The following is an 18,188-nucleotide window of genomic DNA, read 5'->3' as shown; positions in this document are numbered from 1 at the left end:
GTTCTTTACTCCTAGCATATGACAGGGGACAGGTAGAGCCCTGAAAGAGACTGAGGAGGAAAAAGAACCAAATGGGATTGGGAGGTAAGAAAGGCAACAGGCAAAAATCATCCTAGATGTGAGGCTCACCCTAAAACAGGATGTGGGGACCCAGGGTAGAGGCAGGGCTGCTGCTGACCAGGAAGTCAGGGAAAGCACCGACCGATTGCTAAGACCTGAATGATAGCGACCAGGTGGCATATGAATCTGAGAGATGTGCACAACAAGCAGATGGCAGACAGTGGGTACAAATGCCTACAGCGGAAAAACACTAGGCATATAGAAGTGGGGGCCAGGAAGGTTGGCAGGGGTGTGGGCTAGGCGAGGGGGTAAGAAGGTAGAGTGACAGTCTAACCCAGGCTGTAAGACACACATACACATCAGCCAGTAGTGGGCCTCTTGAGAATCCACTCTGGTTGAGCACAGTCCCAGATCCTCTGCCTCCTCGTGCCTCCCCGACCTTTATGGGACCCAGTGATAGCCATGTTTCAGACCTGTGGCGAAGGCCAGACTTGTTCTGGTAGATTCATCTTCTGGAATCCTTTGAACCCAGAGCGCACTGGAATTTCTCCTCTCGGAATAGAAGGGAAATGGCTGCCCCAAAGTTAAAGATAGAACCCTGTGGCAAGGCTCTGGTCTTGGGTAACATCTGTCCAGTAGGGCCACGGAGAGGGTGTGGACACTCTGCTGGGCAGAGTTCCTCAGCTTTGAGCGGCTCAGAGCTCTGGACCAAGCAAGGTTCCTAGTCATGAGGACAATACAAACCAGTAAGACAGAGTTGGGTTCCAAGAGAGGCCATCACTGTGGCCCACCACTGTCCTGTTATAAGGGGTAAGGCTAGAGTCTTGGACCTTCAATAGATAGTGGGCTGCCTGCCACAAGGCCTCTAGAGATGTGTGGAGCCCAGTGTTGGTTCAGGACCATTTTCCAAGTGGGCAAGATGGCCACAGGATGTTAGAGAACCAGCTATACACGGAGCATGAAACTACTGGGGGTCCTGGTCTAGAGCAGGGTCAGACTACAGGCCAAGGGGTGGGGCCCTGAAGAGCCTTGAAGGAAATGGCTATTATTAACTGACAAGACAGATCCTCAGGTTTCACATTTCTAAAATAGCCTGGGGGCCACCTGAGGATGGGCCCCAATTCCTCTGTGGAGTGGCCATCCCTGGGCGGGCAGGAACTGGCCCGGCCTGGGGCTCCTCTCACTTCCTGCATACCAAGCCATAGACAGTTCGAGACTGCAGCAGGCCACCTGGCCCCAGGACACAACCCCCTTGGTCTCCAGCTGTGGTGATCTGACCTACTGTCATCACAAGTGAGAACAGGTCCACCAGCAGCCCCTGCTGGAGGCCAGCTGATCTCATTGCTGTGGAATGTGTGTTTGTCTGCAGGGCACAGCTCAGGTTGAGGACAGGAGATCTGGGACTGTGCCATCTAGCACTGCTCTGAAGCCAGGCCGTGCCCTCCAGAGTATTGATGAGCCACTTCGGACTTCACCTGACAAGGGCACAGCTCTCCCACTCTGTGCTGGTGTCCTGAGCCTGCCCAGGCTTTGAACATAGAATGGGCTGGAGGAGACAGCAGGAGAGGTCCTGACCTACCACTTATGCACCTTGGAACTCACTTCCTGTAGATATCTTCACCCTGAGGAACTCCTTGCTTTGGCAATTGGCAGCCCCGTCTGCTACTGCTATTCTAGCTGAGGCAGAGGTAGAGTAAGCTCCCTGGGTAGAACTGGGGTTCGGTCTCTCTGTGTCTATAAATAAAGCTTCCTATTGGCCAGGGCTTCTGAGGCCATGAACACCAACCATCCTCCTCCAGGGCGACTGTCCACAAGTGCTTATGAGTCAAGGGATGCCTTCATGAGTCCAAGCTCACAGAACATCCCCCACCAACATGGGGGAAAAGACAGTTGTCTGTTCAAAGTCTCAGAGCTGCCAAGACTCAAGCTGGAACCCTGCAGAGCTCGCAGTTACTTCTAGGGGGACCCTTGGAGGGCACATGGTCTCTACAGATGCTCTGACTAGAGCTGAGGAAGGGAAACAAGTGCCTGCAGGAGCCAAACAGGTGGGTGACGGGCTTGAAGATACTGAGCAGAAGGCACAGCCCTGGGCCTCAGGCTGGCATCTACGCCAGTGTCTCTTAGACAGGTAGACATATGTGTCACCACGCCCTCCCCACCCATGGCAGAGCCTGTTCCAAGACACCCAGGCTTCAGAGAAGATGAACGTTTGACTGCCAGCCCTGGGGAAAGGGCGGGCGGGGTGTGTGGTGTCAGCCAGTTGCTGGGGTGTGGAAGAAAATGCTCCCGACATACCCAAACTTAAGTCATGGCGATGGCCTCACATCAGGGTTAAGAAGGAATGCACAGTAGCACCAGCAGACGGCATTTTCATCCTGTTCACATGACCCACATAATCTTAGGAATAGACAAAGAGGATCACATCATAGCCCAAGCTGTGTGTTCTTACTGGGGACAGAACCTGGGACCTCAACGGCTGCACAGGGGCTCTACCACTGAGCCACGCCCCCAGCCCCTCACTGGGGGATCCTAGGCAGGGGCCCTACCACTGAGCTACATTCATGAGCCTTTTTTGTTTACTTGTTTGCTGTTCTTAATGTTTGTTGCTTGTTTTTAATGTGTGTGTATATGTTTGTGCTAAGTTGTGCATGCATGTAGAGGCTAGAGAACAACCTTAGGTGTCATCCCACAGGTGCCATTTACCTCGTTTTTGAGACAAGATTTCTAATCGTCCTGGAACTCGCAATTAAATTAGTCTGGCTGCTATCCAGGGATTTGTCTGTCTTTTTCTCCTGGGCACTAGAATTACCCATGCAACCACACTTATCCTTTATGTGGGAGACGGGGATCTAACTCTGGTCCTCATTTTTTGCATAATTAGCTCTTTACCTCCTGAGCTATCCCCCCACCACGGCCTGTTCTTATGCTTTTTGGATATATGTGTTTGTGGCCACATGAGTGTAAGAACATACATGGACAGGCCCATATGTCCATGTGTCTGCCTACATATGGAATATAGACATTAGTGCTTGGAGCCTTCCTCAGTTGTCCTCCACTTTATTTATCAATACAGGGTCTTTCCATGAACCTGGGGCCCACCAAGGCAGTCTAGCTAGCCAGCTTGGTCCAGGGACTCTTTGTCTCTTCCTCCATGGGCACTAGGGTTACAGGGGGACTGCCATGTCTTCTTGGCTTCTTATCTAGGTAGGTACTGGGGATCTATCTCTGGTCTCACACTTATGCAGCAAGTGGTTCATCCACTGAGCCATCACCCTTGCTTTTATGCTTTTTACTTTGAGATGATCTCCTTCTGTGGCACAGACTGGCTTTGAAATGGCTCTGTAGTGACTCCTCCCTGTGTATCTGAGTTGACTCACTCCACCATTGTAGCGGTGGGTGTCATTGTGCTGGAACAGATGCGGGAAGGGATCAGTTTAAATCCTAGCACCTTCCCACAAATGGTTCAGGCAGAGTGGAATCATACAACAGGCTGCATGTGTAAAGTTCAGAATCGGTCAGCATTGCTTATAACCAATGACAGTACAGCCCTGGCAACAGAGCATGCGGTCCGCGCTCACACAGACCATGCTACTCTGCACACCCAGTATCCCAGGTGAATGGAATCCCCCAGTACCGTGGATCTTCATGCTGTGCAGCTGAGCTCACGGCTCCTTTCTGCAGACAACCACACAACAACACAAATGGTACTGTCCTGCTTGCGTCTTCTGGTTTGTGGGACTCTGGGTTGTTTCCAGTTTGAGGCTAATCCAGATAAACTCCCTGTGAACATTTGTGCACGAGTCTTCTTATGAATGTATGTTTGCATTTCTCTTGGGTGAATGCCCGGGAGGGGAACAGCTGGCTCTGGTGTTTGGGAATTTTCAGCCTCTGAGAAATTGGCCAACTATTTACTTTATTATTATTATTATTCATTATTTATTATTCATTTTCTTTATTGTTGTTGTTGCTCTTCCTTCCTTCCTTCCTTCCTTCCTTCCTTCTCTCTCTCTCTCTCTCTCTCTCTCTCTCTCTCTCTCTCTCTCCCCCTCTAACATTCCTGTCAGCAACGGAGGAGCATGCTGGCTTCTCCACATCGCCCATTCTCATCTACACTTGGGATGGTCAGGTCCTAGTTTTAGCCACTCTGGCAAATATGTGCTGCAACATCACTGTTCACTGCAACTTGACTTTTATTTCTATTGGTTCCGTCTGTGATATCATACCTAAAAACATCTTTGCGAACCCAAAATCACAAAAATGCTTCTTCTTGTGATTTTCCAGAATGTGGTATGTGGAGTGTGTTTTGTGTGTGTGTGTGTGTGTGTGTGTGTGTGTGTGTGCGTGTGTATCTGTTGCAGTATTTGATTAATCCACTCTATATTTCCCCAGTGAGTTCACGTGCGCTTCTTGCTATTGCCCCAATGTTCTGGATTTTCCCGAAAGAAAGACACACATACACAGCCCTATATTTTAAATACCTTAAACAGCTCTATGGCTGGGCCACTCCCTAACTCCATGAGGCTCACACACTCTCCCCTCTGATATTCCTGAGTTAATACTTATTAAATCTATATTTCATCTTTGCTGCCCTGGACCCTGCTGGGCAGCCCTCCTGGGGCTTCATTCCCCTCGTACCTACATGTCAGCTCGCTCTCGCTCTCTCTCTCTCTCTCTCTCTCTCTCTCTCTCTCTCTCTCTCTCCTCCTTACTGAGGACTCTCCTTGTCCTCCTTCCTTGGTCCCTTCCTGAGAATCCTAAAAGTCCTGCCTCTGTCTCCCTGCCCAGCCATTGGCTGCCCACAATTTTATTGACCAGTCAAAAACCAACTGGGAACAGGCTTCCTTTAGTCCTACTTGCTGGACACTGCAAACAGGTTTTTGGGTAACGTAATTAGCATGAGAACACGAACCACTACATGTATCCATGCGGACACAGGCATAGAGACATCAGCATTTCTCAGTCACTTTCTTCCTTATGTTTTGAGACAACATCTCTAAATGAAGCTGGAGGTCCCTGATTGGTCTAGACTGGCTCGCCAATGAGCTCTAGGGATTGCCGTGTCTCCACCCCAGTGCTGGGATGACAGCACTGTGTCTCTGCACCTGGCTTTTATCTGGGAACCAGAGATTCGAACCCAGCTCTCCATATCTTCAGGGCTCGAACTTCACTGACTGATTCGTGTCCCCAGCCTCTTCTAAAAGTTTCCAAGATACAAATTTTTCACTTAAGCCTATAATCTCCTTTGAATTATGTTTTGTCTATTAGGTAACAGATGGATCGAAATGTAGATAAAAGGAAAACAGATTAGTAGAGTTAGATAATGGAAACAGAGATAGGAAACAGATGTAGGTAAAGTGTTTGCTACACAAGCATGAGGACCTGAGTTCAGATTCCCAGCATCCATGTAAAGCCAGGTGCAGAAGGGCACAGGCATGGGGTTTAATGGCTATCGAGCTTAGCCAAATCAGTATGCTCTAAGTTCAATGCAACCTTATCTCAAAAATGAGGTAAAGAACAATTGGGGAAGACATTCAATGTTGATCTACACACTATACACACACACACACACTCCACACACACACACACACACTCACACACACACACACACACACATACTCATGAATGTATGTCCACACAAATAAATATTTAGACACAGAAAATGATAGACACATGGGTGGCTGGCAGTAGGTAGACAGATAAACAGATGAATCGATATTCGAGATCTAACAGCTCTGGCATTGTTTATTTAAGACTGCTCCTCCCAGCAAAGCCTTTATCCTTCCTCAATAGTTGTTCCCATGTGCGCGTTTCTATTCTGTCCCACAAATCTACTTGTCTACCTTGACTTTGACACCCTGACCCGATTACTAGAGCTCCGTAACAACCGTTGGCATCTTGTTCTATTAGTCTGCCAACATCACTGCTATGTTTTGAAGTTATTTGAATTCTTCCAGGACCTCTGCAATCCCGCATGGACTCAGAGAGGTCTTTATTTTAGGTGGGATGCCTTTAATAGTCACAAAGCTACACTGGCCATCTGCTTTCTTCTTGAGTTCACTCTGGTAGTTTATGTGCTTTCTCTGACTGTGGAGTTGAGTGCCACACAGGCTGTGTGGGTTGTTCTTGTTGTCTCTTTATTCTGTAGAGTTTGTGGTGATTTCTCCTCTCATGTAAGTTCATTGGCAGAAACAAGTTGTCTTCGTTGTTGTTTTATATGGTTTGGTCTGGTTTTGATTGGGGTTGTTGGATTTTATGGTGTGTGTGTGTGTGTGTGTGTGTGTGTGTGTGTGTGGGTGTGTGAAAGAGAGAGTGTATGTGTGTATGTCTGTGTATCTATGTGTGTGTATGTGTATGTTTCTGTGTGTGTGTATGTCCATATGTCTGTGTATAGTTATGTGTGTGTGTCTGTATGTCTGTGTGTGTTTCTGTGTACCTGTGTGTATGTGTACCTATGTGTACCTGTGTGTGTATGTTTGTGTGTGTCTGTGTCTGTGTCTGTTTGTGTATCTGTGTGTATGTCTCTGTGTGTGTCTGTGTTTGTATTTGTGTATATGTCTGTCTGTGTGTGTGTCTGTGTTTGTATTTGTGTATATGTCTGTCTGTGTGTGTGTCTGTGTTTGTATTTGTGTATATGTCTATGTCTGTGTGTATATATGTGTATATGTCTGTCTGTGTGTGTGTGTCTGTGTTTGTATTTGTGTATATGTCTGTGTCTGTGTGTATATATGTGTGTGTGTATGTCTGTGTGTGTGTGTCTGTGTCTGTGTGTGTTTCTGTGTACCTGTGTGTATTTCTCTGTATGTGTCTGTGTTTGTATTTGTGTATATGTCTGTGCCTCTGTGTATGTGTGTGTGTGTGTGTGTGTCTGTGTCTGTGACTGTGTATGTGTGTGATGCTTTGGTGGACTTAGCTTGTTTTGTTGAAACAGGATCTCACTGTGAGAGTTGGTCTGCAACTTGCAATATAGATCAGTCTTAACCTTGAACTCACAGAGATCTGTCTGCTTCTTCCTCCTTAGTGCCTGGGTTAAAGGCATGTACCATTCTACCCTGCAAACAGTTAATGGTGGTGTTTGTACGTTTTAGGTTTAGTTCTTAGGATTTATTTTTATTTTATGTATGTGAATGTTTTGACTTCAGGTTTGTATGCCACACGAGTAACTGGTGTTCATCTCATAGGGGCCAAAAGAGGCTGTCAAATTCCCCCGCTTTGAGCCACCGTATAAATGCTGGAAACAGAACCCCAGCTCTTTTCAAGAGCAGCAAGTGCTCTTAACTTCTGAGTCACTCTCCAGTCTGCTCATTATGTCTCGTATGCTGTAGGTTCTGTGGTAATGTCTCCTCTCATTTCTGGATTTGATATTCTCTTGTTTCTAGTCAGTCCAAGAGGACAACACATTTGACCAAGGTCTATGAACCTGATTTTGCATTGTTGGTTTTTTTCCTGCTATTTTTCTAAACTTCCATCTCTTAGTCCTGTGCGATGCCACCGCTTAGTATCTTCAGGATGCATGTTCTCCTCCGCTGGATCTTCATGTGGAAGCTGAGAACACTGACTTGATCTCCACTGACTAATGTTGGCTGGCATTGATGCAAGGACACCAATGGTTTTTGTTTTGTTTCGTCTCTTTGGATGTCTGTTTTGTTTGTTTTCTGCTGTTGTTGTTTAACAAAGGGCCCATGTTGGCCTTATTTCTACTAAGTCTTTATCTTAAAATCTGTTTTGTTCAGTATTCATGTTAACTGTGGCCTTCTCATATTTCTGTATTGTACAAAACATCACTTCCCAACTCATTGTGTGTTTGAATCTAAAACATCTCCTTGTTGCTGTGATAAGTGGGATCTTGTTTTGTTTGCTTGCTTGCTTTATTTTGTTTATTTCTTTCTTCCCCCTTCCCTAGCGCAAAATTCCCTTAGCCTTGGGTGCAGGAGTGGGTATTGTAGATGTGTTCCTTAGTAAAAGCTTTGCTTTTATATCCAGAAGCTAAAATTGAAGTTTTTTTCTCACAGAAACTGTATACAAACATTTTGAAAAAGCCTGTGACTCTTTGCCAAGCTGAAAGTTGGTGCCTAAAATACATATAATTTTCTAAATTTAAAGTAATGATGTATTCCTTAGTAGCAATATATGAGCTATTCAGTATAACAAGGTGAAGTAAGATGAGAGTTTGTGGTAATTGAGTAAGAATGGCCCTCATAGGCTCACGTACTTGAATGCTTGGTCATCGGAGAGTGGCACTACTTGAGAGGGATTAGGAGGTGTGGCCTTGGTGGAGTGGGTGTGGCCTTATTGGAAGAAGCCACTAGGGGTGGGATTTGGGTTTCAGTCCCAGTGTCACTCTTTCTTGATGCTGCCTATAGATCTGGATGTACAATTCTCAGCTCCTTCTCCATCACTATGTCTGCATGCATATTGCCATGCTTCCTGCCATGATGACTGTGAACTAGACTGCTGAACCTGTAAGCCAGCCCCAATTAAATGCTTTCCTTTTAAGAGTTGCTACGGGACGGGAGAGGTGGCTCAGTGGTTAAGAACACTAACTGCTCTTCCAGAGGTCTTGAGTTCGATTCCCAGCTACCACTTGGTGGCTCACAACCATCTGTAACGGAATCTGATAGCCTCTTCTGTTAATCAAGCATACATGCAGATAGGGCACTCATATAAATAAATAAATCGGAAAAAAAAAAAAGACTTGCTGTGGATCGTACTGTTTCTTCACAGTAATAGAACACTGACTAAGACACAGCTGGACACAATTTGAGCCAATATTCTGTCACACAATTTCACTGGCTTTATACCTGTTTTTTGGTGAGTAATTTACAATGTTTCTTCAATGGTTACATAAAAAATAGAATCAGTGGGTATTATCATTATTATTGTCATTATTATTATTGTCTTAAAAGTCAGGAGGAACTAAGATCCACCACAAGAAAGAGTAGAGCTTCCTGATATGGCTTACTCAGAAGAAAACAGTTCGGTCTGGTACACACAAGGCCTCCAGGGGAGCAAGACAAACTGCAGGAGGTGACTGAGAATTGCCTTGTTATTCTGTGACTACACAGTGAGGGTGACATGAGTTTCGAATATGGCACACCCCAGCCCCTCACTGGGGGATTCTAGGCAGGGGCTCTACCACTGAGCCACGCCCCCAGCCCCTCACTGGGGGATTCTAGGCAGGGGCTCTACCACTGAGCCACGCCCCAGTCCCTCACTGGGGGATTCTAGGCAGGGGCTCTATCACTGAGCCACGCCCCAGCCCCTCACTGGGGGATTCTAGGCAGGGGCTCTACCACTGAGCCACACCCCAGTCCCTCACAGTACTGCTAAGCTATAGTTACAGTCGTCTTTTCACTTTTTATTTTGGGACACAGTCTAGTTCCTCAATTACCTAAGTTGCCCTCTCACTCATTCTCTGGTCCTGGCAGGCTTTAATGGCAGGCTTCTGCTTCAGCTGCCTGAAGAGCTAGAACCACAGGCTTGTCCCAACAGGCCCGGCTTTGTCTGTGAGCTCCATGTAAGCTCTTACATTTTCATCTCAGTGCCTGTCCTGGCTGAAGATCCTAAACTCTTTCTAATAACACTGCTCACACTTGTGAGGTCATAGTGGCCGTATGAGAACGTGTATAGTGTGTGAGAGATGCCTCCTGCAGGAGATGTGCATGGTTGGATGCATATTAACTTGTGCATGGGGTGCACTTATTTGAGCTCCACATACAGAGCCTACAACAGCCCACGCTGATGGAACCTGAGGGCCCCAGTTCGAGCCCTGGGACCCACGTGATGGGAGGAGAGAATCAACTCCTGCAAGTTGTTCTCTGACTTTCACATACACACTGTGGTACACCTGCCCTATATAAATAAATACTAAATAAATAGATAATACATGATAGAAACATAGATAAATTATATATAGATAAATACATAGATATAAGATAGATAGATAGATGATAGATAGATAGATAGATAGATAGATAGATAGATAGATGTAATAAGATTGTTTTGATTATCTTAGTTGATTTCTTTAATTGGGTTTAGAAAGTTATGGAAAGTTAGTTTCCTCTCTCTCTCTCTCTCTCTCTCTCTCTCTCTCTCTCTCTCTCTCTCGCATACAGGATAGCAGTTCCTTATGGCAGTTTGATACCTGCAAGGGTGTGGTTGAAACTCCCCCATCTCCCCACTTCCTCATCTCCCTCTCTAAAGCTGGATTCATGGAGATCAGGCTGATGTGTTCTGAAGAAAACCCTGTAGCTATGGTAGCTGTGCCTGTTTTCTACCTCTGAGGAGGACTGGTAGCCAAACAGCCCACACCATTGGCCAAGCCACCGAAGCTGAGCGGGCGTAAGCTGGGACCTGCAGCATACACACAGACTGGTTGGTGAGCCCATCCTCTGAAGCCTCAGGCCTCTCTCAGCTGTTTCAGACACATGACGACAGAAAGACACCAACACTCAGAAATAATAACAATCCTCTGAGGAGGTCCCTGTGCCTACCCCAAAAGGAGGGAGATGGATTATGCTAAGCTTCCAGAGACCCAGGCAGCTGCTTCATCAAACAAATGGTACACACACAGCTCTAGTGGAGATTGTCACCCATGGGCTTTCATGGCCTTGTCAGGTCATTGTGAATAAGATTGGAGCTAAGCCTCATGATTCAATCCTGTCATCCCAGTTTCCCAGATCGAAATGGGGATGTCACAAGTCCAAAGCCAGATTCAGTACAAAGTGATTTCAAGGACGGCCTGGCAACTTAATGGGACTCTGTCACAAAATAAAATATTTTTTTAAAAAAAGTCTGAGGGTATAACTTAGCAGTAGAGCCCCTGCCTAGAATCCCCCAGTGAGGGGCTGGAGTGTGGCTCAGTGGTAGAGCCCCTGCCTAGAATCCCCCAGTGAGGAGCTGGGGGCGTGGCTCAGTGGTAGAGCCCCTGCCTAGAATCCTCCAGTGAGGGGCTGGAGTGTGGCTCAGTGGTAGAACACCTACATAGCCATTTTTCACAAACAAAAACTAGGAAACGATATAATTGTCCAGTAACAAAAAAAAAAAAAAAAAATTCAAGCAGCTGTGATGTGTAATGGGTCAGGCCTTAGCTGGAGGAGGCATTCAGCTGCTGGCCTATACCACCCACAGTGAATCTCAAAACACCATGATGTATGCCCGAAGGAGGTCCCACACCCATGTGGGATTCTGGAATGAACAAAACCGACTACCCCAGAAGTGTTCTGAACAGTTGTGTGGAAGGGGTGGTGACCAGGAAGGGTCACTGGGAGACCTTCAAGTAGCGCGCGTGCTTTGCCTGGACACATTCTGTCAAATCCTGTTGAACAACGTCCTTGAGATCTGAGCACTGGCAAATCTGAAGTGGACATGAGGAGAATCCCTTCAGGCCTCGTGAAAGTAATCAGGATGTCAGGAGTTGGGAGGGAGCTGCCCTTTGAGGGAGGATTTGGTAGGGGCTCTCCTGGACGCTGGTCATGTTTTCATTCCTGGCCAAGCTCTGGTTTCCTTAACAAGCAGGCTTTATGATAGAGTGCAAGCTATGTGCTTGAGTCATGTGCCCCTCCGTGTGCATGAGATACTTGAGGAAAACTCCCAAAAATCAAAATGCAGGCTTCATATTTGGCAAGATGTGTCTACCATCAACATTATTTCCCTGGTAGACTTTTCAAAATGGGGTTAGGAAGGGCCCCAGATGTTAAAGGGAGTTGAGATGACCCTCCACACCACTAGGACCCAGCAAGACCTACGATCACTCCTACCACTGTGAACTTCACCTCAGTATTGCTCAGGGTCTGTCCCCTTGTCTGTGTTTGTTCCTCCATGAAACCCAAGTCCAGCATCCTCAAGGCTGTCCCTAAGCAGGGCCAGGCCCCAGAACTGTGGAAGCTGATGAGACAGGGGGGAGGGGGGACAGGCAGGAGGGGATGGGCACCAGCTGGTGTTTTGAAAGAGTGGTGCCCCAAGTTCCAGGGATGGTGGGCTAGATGCCAGCCCTTCCCCCACAACCCCTCAAGGCACCCCTCTCAACCGTGCCCCTCTCCCTCCCACCTCTAGACCACCCTGAATTCACAGACCTGTCTACAGTCACAGACAGCTGGAGCGTCGAGTCACGTGACTGGCCCTGGGCTGGACCCCCCACACCCAGGAAGAATGGGTGCCCAGGCCTCTTCCCTTTCCTGGTGGGGCCAGAACTTTCTCCCTACAGTCCTCCAGAGACAGTGTGGCACAAGCCTGCTTTGAATATCAAGGTTTGCAAAGATCAAAAAAAGAAGAAGAAGAAAAAAAAAAAAGGCATGGTATTTTGGAAACACAGAGTGTGCCAACTTAATTAAGGATCTGATTATTAGAGAGCTCTCTCTCACTGGAGGAAGGGAGAGGCAGGCAGCCAGTACCCAGCCACTTCAACAACAGAGAGAGAGAGAGAGAGAGAGAGAGAGAGAGAGAGAGAGAGAGAGAGAGAGAGAGAGACCTACTAACAGCATATGCAAGGAAACCGAACCAGATAAGACCAGATGGATCTATACCTCTGTACAGCAAGGAAAACAAGCAATAGCTGGAAGAAACCCTCAGAAAGGATAGGGAGTATCTGTCAAAGTGGGAGCTGTATCTGGGAAGAGGTTAATCTCCTGAACAAATCCTGATGTCCTTTGTTCAACAAGGATGGTACTGGGTCTGGTTAAACACAGTTGAGAGGCTGGGGAGATGTTCAACGGGTGATGGTACTTTGCTGTGCAAGAATGAGGATCCAAAGGCAAATGATCAGCACCCATGGAAAAAGATGAGAATGACAGCACCAGTACCCATAAGGCCAGCAGGGGAAAGGCAGCAGGATCCCTGGAGCTGGCTGGCTGACAGTCTAGCAAAAGAGTCGAACAGACAAAATGACTGAAAGATGTGAGAGTGACCACCCAGAGCAGAAAAGGATTCCCCAAATCACATTATGAGGGATATGGCAATCAGAGCCACAGTGAGTATGAGGATGCAGGCCTTCCACACGAGCTGTTGAAAGGCTAAGGCAGGAAGATGCCAAGTTCAAGGCCAGCCCAGGCTATCCAGTGAGTCAAAGACAAGTCTAGGAAACTTAATGAGACCTTGTTTCAAAACCAGAAAGAGAAAAAGGGAGCTAAAAATATAATTAATAGTAGTAGAGCTCTTGCCTAGAATCCCCCAGTGAGGGGCTGGGGGCGTGGCTCAGTGGTAGAGCCCCTGCCTAGAGTCTCCCAGTGAGGGGCTGGGGGTGGTTCAGTGGTAGAGCCCCTGCCTAGAATCCCCCAGTGAGGGGCTGGGGGTGGTTCAGTGGTAGAGCCCCTGCCTAGAATCCCCTAGTGAGGGGCTGGGGGCATGGCTCAGTGGTAGAGCCCCTGCCTAGAATCCCCCAGTGAGGGGCTGGGGGTGTGGCTCAGTGAGGGGCTGGGGGCATGGCTCAGTGGTAGAGCCCTTGCCTAGAATCCCCCAGTGAGGGGCTGGGGTGTTGCTGAATACACAAGACCTTGGATTCTATTCTCAGTACTGAGAGAAAACAAAGATGGATCCCCAGCTAAGCTCTGGGAGGGGACTAGAGACAGGTGGATCCCTAGAGCTCATTTGCTAGTTTACCTAACTGAATTGGTTCACTCCAGGTTCAGTTGGAGACGTTCTCTCAAAAAAAAAAAAATATGTGGGAGCCATGGAGAAAGACACTCAGCATATACCTTTGACCTACACACACACACACTTGTATACATACACGCATCTGTGCACACACATAAGACACAGACACACAGAAATAGACAACTACATGCACACATACACACACACGTACACACACTTGTACACATACACACATCTGTGCACACACATAAGACAAATAGACACCTACATGCACACATACGTACACATATACCTGTGCATGCATACATACATGCATACATACATACATACAGATTGACACACGCCTGTGCCACACATACACATAATACACATATACATACATACATATATACATACACACATACATACATGTACACACACATACACATGAGATATGGGCTACAACAATGAGGAACTTGGGCGACCAAGAACCCTAGAAGTGCCACTTGAGGCCACAGTGATGTCAGAGGTCCCAAAGCTAAGTCCTGACCTAGGAGAGAGGGTGGAGCTGTGGAGAGGGCAGTAGACCCTGTGACAAGGGTCAGGAGTTGGGCCTTCCAGTGCCCTGAGAAGCCTGGTAGCCCTCGCTTGCATAAGGCTCAGGGTATCACCTGGCCCAAGCTCCCCTCGCAGGTTGACTGGACTCTGCCTAGAAGGGCTGGCCCTGACTTTGCCCTGTCTCAAGCTGTCCATTTAGGGGTTTTCTGGATTATTAGCCCCCATGCTGGAGAGGGCTTGAGGTTTTTGTAACTGACCAGAGACACCTCTCTTCCTCTCCTAATCACACTTCAAAGGAGGCCCAGATCCAGGAAGGTGGCCTGACAGGACAGGAGAGCTCACCTGGGGGAGGGGTGGCAGGCTTGCTAATCCCCACTGGGCAATTAGGGGCCAGATAATGTTTCCTAACCACTCCCCTCTGCCTTCCTGGGGCTTGGAATGCACCCCAGGCCTTTGAAGCCATCATTAAGGTGTTTCAGCAATGACCACCAAGCAGGGGAGACGGGCCCTGTCCCCAGGCGTCCTAGCAAGGCTGAGGATTAGCCACAGTCTAGCCCAGAAACTCAGCTGACTCTCTTGTTCTTGCCCTGGGTGGCCAAGGAGAGTTGTCCTGAGAGCCAGGCCTAGCTGACCCACCCACTCCTCCCCGCCTCTCTCCACAGCCCCTTCCTCTTCAGGGGCCTCATCCTGGATGATTGAACTTGTCAGTGCCCAGGGGTCAAGATGTAAACCCCATGCCCTGGTTCTGAAGACGTCAAGCCATCTCCCCTTTGGCATCTGATGAAACAGAGCAGGGATGGTCCTTTCATCTCAGAAGGCTGGTTTAACACTCGGCTGCCCCTGGCTGAAGTTTCTGAAGCATTGTCTGCAGGGCTGGGGGTGGCCTCCTAGCCCAGGAGACCAAGGCCCAGGGAGGCAGAACTGTGGCAGGGCCTCCTGATTCTGGACTTTGAAAGTCCCCCCAGGAACTGTGACCCTAGTTTTTCAGTAAAAAGCCTAGACTGTGTCAGTTCTAACTAACCAGGCTGGGCCCTTTATCTTCAATACATCGACAAAAGAAATCAATATAAGAAACAGAAAAATATTTAGTCAGTGTGGCCACATTGAGAACGGGAATTCAATAAAGAGCCCAGTGACTCCAGAGTCCATCGTCCACACCCTGAGAAGAAGGTAAGAGGTTTGCAAAGCTAAGCAGTACCAGTCAAGGTGTCATCCGGACATCTTCTTCACACAAGGTGCCCTAACAAGTTGCCAGAACCCCGTGTAATCTCATCCGGAGACAGAACCTCTGGCTAGCACCAGGCTTCAGCCTGTCCCTTCCCCAGCTTGGGATTCCTGGGAGACTTTAATTATTTAGGGCCCACTGTTTCAAAGGCCTGACAGCTGACAGGAGGAACACATTTATCTCTAAGAATGGCCCCTCAGGCCCCAAAGCCACAGATGTGCAGGACAGAGCAGGCACTGTGTCCCCTTTGCTCACCCCCCTCACATGGAAGGTCCTGCCTTCCCAGGCTCAGGGCAGTAAGTACATTCAGACCAGCAGTCCAGTCCTGAGATCCTGGGCCTCCCAAGAGGTCATTCCTGTTCAAAGTAACTCAGGGTGCATTCTGGGATTTCGAATTCATCTAGATACTCTTTACTACCTCAAACTATACCCTGAGGCTTCTGGATCTAAAGATTACACAGAGTCTCACCAGAGGGGATGAGGATGGAGTAGCTGGCCAGGGCCCCAGTCTGTACTTAGTCTAGAGGTCTCCATACCTATGGCATCCCCAGGAGAAGGACTTACAACATGATCCAGGACCGGGGTTGCAAATCGAGATGGGGATTTGGGGTCCTGGGATGCTTGGGTGATAGGAGGCATGTAAGGGGAAAGTGGTACTGGTGAAAAGGCCCTGGGGGAGGGGCTGGGGTGAATGGGGAAAAAAGAACAGAAAGGGTGGATTAGGGAGGAACCCAGAGCTAAATTAGGAAGACAACAGCAAGGCCCAAGGGGGACAAAGCTATGTCCCTGCTGCTCCTCTCGACCTCATGGGTCTTGTCTACCCCTGCTGCTAATGGTACAAAACAGCACCTGTCACCCCAGGACTTATCTGGATCTGGGGAGCTATTTAGAACCTCAAGATAGCTGTCCTGAAAATCTGAGCTTATGCAAGCATGTCCTAGAGCAGTCTGTCAGTTCATCAGTCCACCATTGCATTTTCCTGAATGAGCCCAGGTGAGCGGGACAGAGATTGACAACTTCACTAACTCTTTAAAGGAGGTGTTTTACAAGTGCGGGGGCCTGGGTTTGATCCTCAGAACCCACAGAGGAGATGGTCATGGTGGCACACAGTTGGAATCTCTTGCACTGGGGAGGCAGAGACAGGAGGATCTCTGGGACACACTCCAGGGACCTCCCTCCTCCTATTCCCTAAAGGTTCTTCTTCTTCTCAGCGGGAACCAAGCCTTCCTCGAAGTGCCTTCAGGGAATACTTAAACCCCAAGCCCGGCTGTCTTATTAGGGATTTATTACTGCTGTGCACTTGTGAGAGTTCCGTAGAGGCTTGCATGTGTCATAGCATGCATAGTTCTGGGGATCAAACTCAGGTTGTCAGATTAGCATAGCATGTGGCTTTACCCACTGAACATCTACCTCACCTGCCTTTTTGTTTTTGAGGTTTTTGTTTATTTGGTTGGTTGGGTATTTTGGTTGTTGGTGGTGGTTTGTTTGTTTGTTTTTTGATACGAGGGCTCATTATATTCCCCAGCCTGGCCTAGAACTGTCCATCCTCCTGTTTCTGCTTCCTGTGTGCTGAGATGACGCAAGCCTTTACACAAGCTTCTAGAAATTTTTATTTATAATTTTAAAAAATTATATGTTTACGTGAACATCTGTGTGTGCATATGTGCACCTGAGGGTGGCAGGTATCCGTGGAGGCCGGAAACATTGGATCCCACTGGAGCTAGAGTTACTGACAGTTGTCGGGTCCCCAACATGGATGCTGGGAATCAAACTGCAGGAGCAATATGCACCGAACCTCTCCAGCTCCTGCAGAAGGTTTAACAAACCCACCTATCCCAATGCAGCCTGGTTGCCCCTCCCATCAAGAGTCGGAGTAAATCCCAGCATGAAATGTAGGTCACACAGATGACCTATATTTAATTGATACATATGGCCAGATACATAATTGATATATATGTGTGTACATACATATATATACATGCGAATATATATATATATGACATAAATGGTTATTCCTAATGGTTATGTATTGTAGCTGGGCTTCATGGTGTGCACCGGTCATCCCGGCATTCAGTAGGACCGAGATTTGGAGACTAGCCCAGACCACATAGTGACACCCTATCTCAGAAAACCAAACTCAGACTGGAGACAGAGCTCAGCCAGTAAAGCCTGTTAATAAAGCTGGCTGCAGTGAAGAACATCACTATCCCAGTGATGGTGAGATGGTAGCTTGTGGGCTAGTAGCATGGCCTATTTATCGAAGTTAAACGATGAGAGACCCTATCTCAAAGGAAATGTGTAAGACACCCAAGGAGGAAAACACACAAAGTTGTCCTCTGACTTCTATAGGCACACACACCTGCATACCTGCATACCTGCATACCTGCATATCTGCATATACATACACGAAGGCCAGACACGGAACAAGACACAGATGCCAGGATCAGCCACAGTATTTCTCACTTCCCCGGGGACACTCCTCACATTTTAGAATTTTCATTTCAAGGCTTCAGGTTACCTAGAGCACAAAGACCTCAGGTGTTCCAGCCTGGAGGACACACACACACACACACACACACACACACTCACACACACACACACACATACACACCACAGCCATCCCTACTTCTGGTGTCTGTGTGGGTGGAAGGAGCCTGGACCTGCTGTAAGAAGCCAGAGCCTCCTTGGCAGTGTTAGGCCAGCTGTACTGAGACGCATGTGTTGAAGGCAAGCAAGCTTTGCAGGGTCCCACAGGGTGAGCGCTCGGCAAGCTGGCCCT

At 47.9% G+C, this 18,188-nt stretch overlaps 1 pseudogene; it reads left to right on the top strand.

Annotated features, from left to right (window-relative positions):
• Positions 1-10,340, top strand: part of LOC116885879 — a 44,042-nt pseudogene extending 33,702 nt beyond the window's left edge.
• The last annotated feature ends 7,848 nt before the right edge of the window (positions 10,341-18,188 follow it).

Source organism: Rattus rattus, chromosome 16, assembly GCF_011064425.1.
Source record: "Rattus rattus isolate New Zealand chromosome 16, Rrattus_CSIRO_v1, whole genome shotgun sequence".
Taxonomy (NCBI): domain Eukaryota; kingdom Metazoa; phylum Chordata; class Mammalia; order Rodentia; family Muridae; genus Rattus; species Rattus rattus.
The sequence above is the reverse complement of the archived record's forward strand: the minus strand, read 5'-3'. Positions and strand labels throughout refer to the sequence as shown.